Below are 9581 nucleotides of genomic sequence, written 5' to 3'. Positions count from 1 at the left end.
ATAGATAGATAGATAGATAGATAGATAGATAGATAGATAGATAGATATGTATATATCATTAAAAATAGGTAAGATTAGGTTTGGTGGCACACATCTGTAATTCTAGCACTCAGGAAACAGAGTCAGGATTATAAATCAAGTTATAAAGCACATCCCCATCTCAAAAATAAAATACAACAAAATCTGGGTCTATTTGTTAACTGTTTTATGAAATCCTATCTCCATCCTAGATTTTCTGTGTATCCACATAAAGATATGTAAACCTAGGAACTAGATGTCCAATGTAGAAACAGAACATTATACTCTGTCGTGGTCACTGTAAAATAGTAACAGAGCCCACTGTGGTTCAGAGGAGGAGAGAGTTCTCAGAATTTGCCTAGACAAACAAACAACAGAAAGCATTTGGTCAGGGTGCATAGAATCTAGAACTCTCATGCACTACGTAGGAAAGTAAAATGGCAACCACACTTTGGAAAAGTTAGTCAGTTCTCAGAGGTTAACACCTGATGACCATGTTTCAACAGCTCCACTTTCAGATACTCAGAAAACCTGAAAACACAGACTCTACACAAACACATACAGAAGTGTTTATGCAGCACTGTGCACAATGACCAAGAAGTGGAGAAAAATACAAGAAAAATTAACTGTGATATAGCAATGCAATGGAATATGGTTACATATAAAATGAAGTTTACATACATGTTAACACAGAGGAACTTGAAAATATGTGTCAAGTCCCAAAGGAACATATACTGTATGATTCACTTATGTGAAATATCTATATGCAACTCACAGAGACACGAAGCAGATTAGTAGCCACTGGGTGCTAGGGAAAATGGAGTGTTCTTAGTTAATGGCTCTAATATTTAGGGTTGATCAAACCCTTTAAAATTGACTGGCAGTGATGAAAGTACAACTCAAAATATGCTACAATCCATGAAACTGTGAATTTTATAATCAGTGAAACTTAAATACAACCTTATTTGGGAGGAAGGCAACCTTACTTAGAGGACTCAAGAATGAAAAGTTTTGAGATTAAAGCTATGTGCCACTACCCACAGCCTTGTTACTTTTTGTTTACTGGATTTTCATATTCTTAAACTAACGGTGCCTCTAACTTACTTGCTATATACTGGGCATTCTAATAAGGTCCATAGAAATCTTGCAGTTAATACAATGAACCTGCAAATTCAACATAGATCGATAACCCTGCTTTGAAATCCTAGGAGCAAGATGCATTTATGAATTCAAAATACTTGATTTTAGAAAAAAATAAAGTACATCATTTGTAAAAGTAAAATTCTAGTCAGTGGAACATTCAAATTGGGACCCAAGAAATTCCATAAAAGGGGGTAAGGCAGAGCTTATGACAATTACAAAAGGGTTGGAAACAACCGTTCAAGTGGAGCAGTTACCAGAAAGCAAATATGAAGACAGGATTGCCTAACAAGACCATCATCTCAAGGAGAGATGTAGCCAGCTATGGTGACCAAGAGACCATGTTTCCACCTGTTCTTGTATTTCCTGTTAGTCAAAAAGAATTAGAAGATGAGAAAAGTCTAATAAAATTCTTCATAAAGATCAGCCTCTCAGGTAAGAAAGCAGGATGGAAAGTAGAGTAACATGATATTTGATACACAGCACAGATGGGTTTCTATTATAAGTAGCCCCCAAATATCACCAGCTATGACAACAAAAGTTTATTTCTCACCTCTACAGTGTTACCTAGTTCTACTGTCTTCTAGGGTTTTGAAGAAGCCGTCCACCGAGCCTTCGGAGAACCAGTGCAAAGCCAAACATCAGGCCTGCAAGTGATGTAGATACATTGTTTTCTCTGAGCTGAATGTGACTATTGCCAACTTGATCAGAGCAAAGGTGATAACCTTCACAAAATGGACCTATCGACGTTCTCATGTAGAGGCTGGGAAAGCTCAGGAGCCCCACTCCCTGACTTCAAGGGTACACAGGGGTAAGGAGTTGCTGGAGGGAGAGGACTCCAGGGATGCAACTTTGAGACTTCTCATTGATGCTAGAAGTTTTGGCGATGCTGCAGGTGGAGTTCCCGATGCTCCTGCAGCGCTATTAGCCAACCTGGATGGAATAGCTCCTTTGGTCTGTCATGTCCCTCTTTGTCTAGTGAAGAGAAATAGGCTACTCTGGAAAAAGTCATAAAACTCATACCACATCACCAGAGCACATTACCACCTACCCACAGGCTGTTAGGAGTGGGATGGCAATATACTGAAAGGAAGCTCGAGGCACAAATATACTAAGTCCAAGTCTCGTACCAACCCAGGTAAAGTCTTCCAAATATCTCAGGTGTCAAACTTCTACTGATTCACCTTGAGGATGTCAGAGATGAATGTGCACAAAACAGGAGCCAGAAAGTAGAAGTGGGCTCTTAAATTTAGGTCTATGACTTGTGAATGTGTGTTTATGACACAGAGGAAAGAAGTCAAGTGACCAATAGTTGATACTTTAGACATTAATAATGGTATCAGCTCAGACCTGAAGAAACTGAGAGGTTTTCAATGAATTCTGGTGCTTATTATCTTCTATTCTTAATAACTACTGACTATGCTAGAAGACAGAGGAAATACAAAGAATAAGGGGTGTGCTTGACCAGAAGACAGGGAAAGAAAACCCAGACTCTGATAACTGCAATGTCCTAAACTGACTAATTCTTCACTAAAGAATTAGGGAAGGCTCATACATAGAAAAAGGATACTGACACAGTGAGGCCTCCCCAGGAGGTATTCTGAGCAAACATAGAAAAAACTTCAAACAGAATGACAATATGGGGGTGCTGAAGAGATGATTCAGTGGTTAAAAGCACTGTCTGCTCTTCCAAAGCACCCGGGTTCAATTCCCAGCAACCACATGGCAGCTCACACTGTCCGTAACTCCAGCTCCAGGGATTCTGACCCTTCATACCAATGCACAAAGAATAAAATTAAATAAACACTAAAAAAAAAAAAAAAAAGACAATATGGAGGTCTTTAAAAGCTGTGTAATGGTGAACAATTTTGTTTTTTTTTAGAATCATTAAGATTAATAAAAAAGACACGATAAAGAGAAACCCAAGGTTGGAGAACTGGCCATTTAGCTAGGTAATAAATGAATTTACTAGATTATGAGAAGAGCCAAGGCTACATAGTGAGATCCCATCTCAAAAACAAAACAAAGAGATCATGAGAAAAATAAGGAGCAAATACTGAACTAAGCATGGCGAGACCGGGTTGTCAGAAGCCCAGTTAATAAACTGCGTAGCCAGACATGATGGATCACACTATAATCTTGGCACAACACTGAAGTTTGAGGAAAGAGGAAGGTGAATTCAAGGCCAGACACTTGGGAGATTCTTTCTCAAAGGAAAAAAGAAAACAAGAGAATAAATTCCAAAGGTCAGGAGTAGAAAAACATAATCAATTACTGGGCAATAATGAGCTCAAGGACAAAACATCACAACAACCGTTTCACAACTATATCCCTCAGAGTAAATGCTCAGAAAGAGCAAGCAAGTAGGTGAGGCATGGTACCAGGCATTATCTTAGGGTTATAGCATTTCTCTGGTTGCCAAGAGGCTTCTTTTGTTTATTTCCTAAGCATGATCACAAGTGAGGCTAACGACTTGGCAAGCATTTGCCTATTCACTCAGAAGGAGAAAAATGAATTCACAGCAGAGTAAAGTGAGGCACATGTCCTGACTTGTTCTTTGCCACTCTCTTGTGTCAACACCACTGTCCATCCTTGCTGCAACCTCAGTACTGGCCAGGATAATGAAGCTGTTAACACAACACAGCTCAATTTCCCCATACCCTCATGAAGGAAAAATTGACAAAACCACAAGATTCCTTCAGAGAATTTGCTTAATCTCGTCAGGTAGGTGGTTTAATACACTTTTTTGAAAAGCAAATTTTTGTAAACTCAGTCTTTACTATCACTTCCATGAATAGTTTTTTTCAAAGTTCCATAAGAATATTCTTTAACTTTCTGTCTAAGAAACATTTACCAACATTTAACTTCCTAAATTATAAAGTTCCTAAATTTGCAATCTTCATTTTTAACATTCTTAACTTGATTTAAAATCCTGATAATCACAAAAGCACAACTGTATATTCGTCTAGTTAGAGTCACCGCAATGAAGCAATCCATTAGGGTGTGTGAGCCAAGAATAACTGCAGTGAGGCATCTACTAGATCCTTTAAATAAGCAGAGAGATTTTACAAAGACTTTATTGAATCCCTTAATCTCTGTCAAAGTCTGCCTGTTTACACTATATGTTTGGACACACTCCTTGGATACTTTCAAAGATGTGAGGCTCTAAGCACGTGACTGTCTCTAGCGGTATTATATAGCAGCCAGTGAGTGAGAAAAGATTTCCTTTCAGAGTCATTCTCCAGTACACTAGAGGAAGGCTTAATTCATAACCTTCAAAAACAGTTCACCAAGTCAAAAGGTAAGAGTAACTTGAAAATGTCTAACTATGTATTAGAATGAAATAGAAGTTCTTGTATTCCTAGAATTGAAGCTTAAGCTTTGAATGATATAAATTGTGTTAAGGGATCTTCTGAATTGTCACAGATGTAGCAAGCTATTGGATCTGAATATAGGCTAAATGAAAAGGAGCTTAACTCTAGAAATAGTGCTGATGCTATGGTGACAGAGCAGAGGGTCAGGTGCTCAAGAACCAGGACTAGGATTCAGACTCAGCCTCTGGGCCTGCTCACTTTAAAAAGACAGGCATCTCTAGGCACGCTGTGCCCCTTGTTTAAACCCAGTTGTAAAACGGCAGCTTGATGTTTAACCAGTCCTAAGGTTTCCTTATTTTTAAAAAGCTATGAAAATTTCTAACAGCTAGCTGCTCTCTCCCACCCCCAAAGAAGGTCAAATGAAGAAAACCTCAGCACTGGGAAATCACTGACTTAGGGTTTTGTTTTTGTTTTTTTCCTTTCATTTTTGGTGTAAAGATTTAAAAGAAATATTCTAATTTGTGTCATAAGGCTAAACAAAGTGCTAAATGAGAGGACACAGAAATGCCAAGAGGGAAGTTTGGCTGCTTCATTCCTCCTCCTGCTATACTCTACTCTTCCAACCTGTCTCACCTTTGCTGCTATCCTGCTCTTTACACCGACCCCAGTCTCACAGTTTCAAATTTCCTCATGTTTAACTGGTTTGCAAACTAGGAAAACAAAATCAAGCTCATTCTAATATTCAGAATGCTTATTTTTGAAGTTAGTGACCTCAACAGAAAACAGGTTCTCCATTAGGAGGTGTATAGAAGAAAAGCTTGTTATTTGTTCATTAATAAATAATAAAAGCCCATTTATATTATATGAATATACTGAATAAACACTAAGGATATGTGGACTAAGTATTGAATTTTATAATCATTTTAAAGCAAATGAAAATGATGATCAAGCACTCATCCACCATCAGCCTGCTCCTCATGTATGCTCATATTACGGGAACAGTTTCAACAACAACCTCAAATTCTACAGAAGACTTGAATCCTGGGATGTCCTCATTTCTCACCATGAGCCCACAGCCTACATCAAGCCCAAATCCTGCAACTACACCGCAGCTTGGAAGCAGCCTCATTCCTGTGACAAAGCACTCAGAGCTAATTTCCAAGACCACCTGGCAAGGAAGCATGTCCTCAAGCATAAACACGACTTTGGCGGGTGGCAGCACACCACTCAAATCAATGTTTAACACTCCCTCTCTTTTTTGTGCATTTTTACTCTTGTGTGCATACTCAGTCAGAAATGAGCTGGAATGCCTGCTCACTTCAGCCTCTCATATTATTTGGTAAATGACAAGCACATTAGGAAAATAAATTTTATTTTAATTTCCTGCTTAAGAAAGTATCATTATTCTATTGTGATTTGGGTTTTGGCAAGTTTTAACCGAATAAATTTAAATGTTACATTAATATTGGTTTCCTTCCTATAAAAGTATAGTGCCCTTAGCAAAACATCACGTTTGTGTTTTAAATGTTTGCAAACCAGAATCAAACTCAAATGTTTATGCTAAAGATATGAGAAGAAACTCTGAAAGAGGCATTTAACCAAATGAGATAGAAGATAAAGAATGAGATGGGGGAAGCTGTTTTGTATTTTATTATTTTTACTTAAATAGACTGAAAAGCACCAGTATGATACAAACAAGTCTTTTACAAACACACCCAATTTGTGGGATGCTATTTTCATTAAACTATGGCAGAAATATATTAGCCCCTACATTCTCCAGGCACGCTCACTCATCTTCTAAGAGAATACCATGAACACTGCGAATGTCCCGGTGTTTTGCTGGGCAGTGTGTGTCTGGGTGTTGAACCCTGAACCTTATGCATATTGAACAGATGCTCCACTGCTGAGCTAGCCCCCAGATCAACTCTAAGCAATTTAACGTATATAGTTATATACATTTTCTGTACACACAAACTACTTTGCACCTTTCCAGGAAGTGGCAGTCATCTTTTTTGGGTCTGTTTGTGAGAAAAATTCTGATGGTAGCCAAGACTGGCCTCAAACCACCTATGTACCCAGACTGGTCTTGAACTTGAAACTCCTCTGTTCTCACCTTCCCAGTGCTGCAGCTGCAGGGTGCACTAGCACAGTTGGCCTTTTCTTGGTCTTTTAAAAGTGTACGTAGAGAGTTTGTTACTTCTGCCTGCCCACTTGTCCACCTTTCTTGGTTTGGGTATTAGCATTTTAGTTTTCCTCTGGAAAACAATACCTGCTTCTCATCCTGGCCTTTCAGTTCATGCCATCCATGGATACCTAGCTTTACTGCTGAGCTCTCATGACCCAGGCCTAAAAAGCCAAAGAATACACCTACCTTGTTAAAGTGACAGTCTTGGAAACTGACATGTGACTCAAGACAAGCCAGTAAAGCCAAGCACTGTTGCTGAAGTGACTAAGAAAGGCATCTTCTAATGGGCTCGTGAGGCTGGAAGAACACAAACCACTCGCTTTTCTGGTCTTCAGAGTGACCAGGCACACACAAAGGATGCATGAGTGTGCATGTGTGCGTGCATGTGTGTGTCCACACGTATGCATACATATGTGCCCATATATGTGTGTGTGCTCACACGTATATATAAAATAATAAAAACAAGAACCCTGACAATGCAGCCACTTCTGATGAGAACTGATAGACTAGGATCAGAAAGAAGGAGAGGAGGACCTCCCCTATCAGTGGACTTGGGGAGTGGCATGCATGCAGAAAGAGGGGGAGGGTGGGACTGGGAGGGGAGGAGGGAGGGGCTTATGGGGGGATACAAAATGAATAAAGTGTAATTAATAAAAGTTAAAAAAAAAACCTAAAAAAAAGACATTTCCAAAGTACCATATGGTATGACTACATCATGAAGACCTAATTTAAAATAACTAAAAACCCATAACTAAGAACAGTCACTGATGAAGACTAAATAGTTACATTCTGAATTACACGACTCTTGGGCCGCACATGCACATCGCTAGGACAGCCTTATAGCTATTGGCTGGTCAACATCTAGTAAGGAAAGTCTTCTTAACAAAGGTACTTTTCAGCTAACCCATTCATTTCCTCTCAAGAACTTCAGGTATGCAATACTGAGGTAATAAAGGGGTTACTGGCTGAACTCAAGAGAGAATGATACAGAAATCAGAAAACCATGTGATGGAGCTGAACACAACTCCAAGAAACAAAGTGTATGTTGGTTTTAGCAGGATTTGTGATTTAGTTCTGTTTGCACCTAGGATGGCTCTACTCTGATTCATGCTTTTCTTTAGGCCCATTTTATTGAGAAAGTAAAAGATATGATAATCACCAAAGCCTACACTACAATACCTCAACTGACACCTCAGCTCTTAAATATCTGTAGGGACTGGAATCCACAATTCCAAAAATTTTTCCTAACATATAGTAGTCTATATAAGCCACTGAAATATGGGAATACCAACAAAGCAGCCAGACTCTAAAGCTACCTGACAAGGAAGCTGTACAGAGAAAGCCTTCACTTACTGCCAGTCAATGAGAAACATGGCCTCCCTCTGCTATTTCCACTGTGCCCATGTATCCTGGAGCTAAGCATCAGACCCCATGAAAATGAGGGCCAGAAGGAACTCTACTAGATCTCAGAAACCAAAAGGGCACCATTGGAACACATGGCTATAAGACTAGCACTCAGAGCTGGAGAGATGGCTCTGCAGTTAAGAGCACTAGCTGTATATCCAAAGAATCCAGGTTCAATTTCAAGCACCCACATGGCTGCTCACAACTGTGTAACTTCAGCTCAGAGGCTGTGACACTCTCTCTGGCCTCTGAAGGCAGCAGGATGCACAGATAAACATGTACTCTCAAATACATTAAAACAACAACAAAAAAAAAAAAAAAAAAAAAAACCCCAAAACCAGCATTCAGGAGGCTGAGGCAGAATAATCCTGAGTTTTAGGCTAGCCAGGCTATTTGGTGAGGTCCTATTTCAAAACATAAAGCAAAACACAAAAACTCCAAAGTATTGAAATTTTGACTTAGCAAGGTCATATCCAAAAATGAAAAAAACAAAAACAAAACATATAACTTAGTTTGTTACAAAATTATACAGGAAAGAGCAGCAGTTTATTAAGAGTACTTTCTTCTCAGAAATGAAGGGTGGGAACAGTTAATAAGCAGCAGAGTGAGAATCCCTGGCAACATGAAAGCCATGCTAACGCAGGCACAACACACAGCTATGACAACCCCACTGAGGAAGTCCATTGGAAGGCAAATCTACTTTTCCTTAGCATTTGTTAGATCCAACAGAGAAAGAACACAAACTTCCAGTTTCTTATCCTAAAGGGGGGAAAAAATCCAACTTTCACATGTTCTTCGTTTTGCTACCTTTAAACTACAAAGACTTCAAAGGGGGCTGTCTCCCTCTCCTGTCCTTGCAACTTAGATATAACAGGAAAAGCCAAAATACCCTGGTCGTACTAAAGACTAAAGTTGAAATGAACATGCTTAAGTGCAAAATAAAATTAATAAAATTATCTTAGAAAGAGCAACTGAGACAAGAACAAAGTTTCATGAAAAGATAAGGGGGTGTTTTTTTGTTTTTGTTTTTTTCCTCCCATTTTTGGAGGAAGGTTTTTGTTTGTTTGTTTGTTTTTTGAGATAGGGTTTCACTCTGTAGCCCAGGGTGCCCTTCTAACTCAATGCCACCCTCCTGTCCCATCCTCTTGAGTGTCGTAATTAGAAATGTAATTCTAATTGGCTAGAACAAAAAGACATTCCTTAAAGTTGTTAAAAAGGATGGGCAGAGATAAATGCAATCGGCTGTACTTTTACTATTCCCTGGTTCCCCAGTGCTCTGGACAGCTGAATATCTAGTTAAACAAGTTTCACATTTTCCATCCTTCTTTCTTCTCCCACTTTGTATGATATCTTAATCTGCCAGGTTTTTGCTATTCACGACTGTTAGGTCAATTAACATAACAAATCAGTTTTTGTTAAGATTGGGAAACTCTAAGACTAAGTCCCAAAGCTGCTCGACTGTTCTTGACATTTCCACATCACTGGCTGCCATGTAGCATCACTTCACTGTCAAAGTTCGC

The 9581-nt window shown here is 39.1% G+C and overlaps 1 protein-coding gene across 6 annotated transcripts in view; it reads right to left on the bottom strand.

Moving 5' to 3' along the window:
- Positions 1 to 9581, bottom strand: part of Nf1 (neurofibromin 1) — a 236566-nt gene that overhangs the window by 88090 nt on the left and 138895 nt on the right. The gene's annotated exons all lie outside the window — the stretch shown is intronic.

Source organism: Psammomys obesus, unplaced genomic scaffold (genome assembly GCF_907164565.1).
Source record: "Psammomys obesus unplaced genomic scaffold, mPsaObe1.curated_primary_1811, whole genome shotgun sequence".
NCBI lineage: Eukaryota > Metazoa > Chordata > Mammalia > Rodentia > Muridae > Psammomys > Psammomys obesus.
This window is presented reverse-complemented; position numbering and strand designations above follow the sequence as displayed.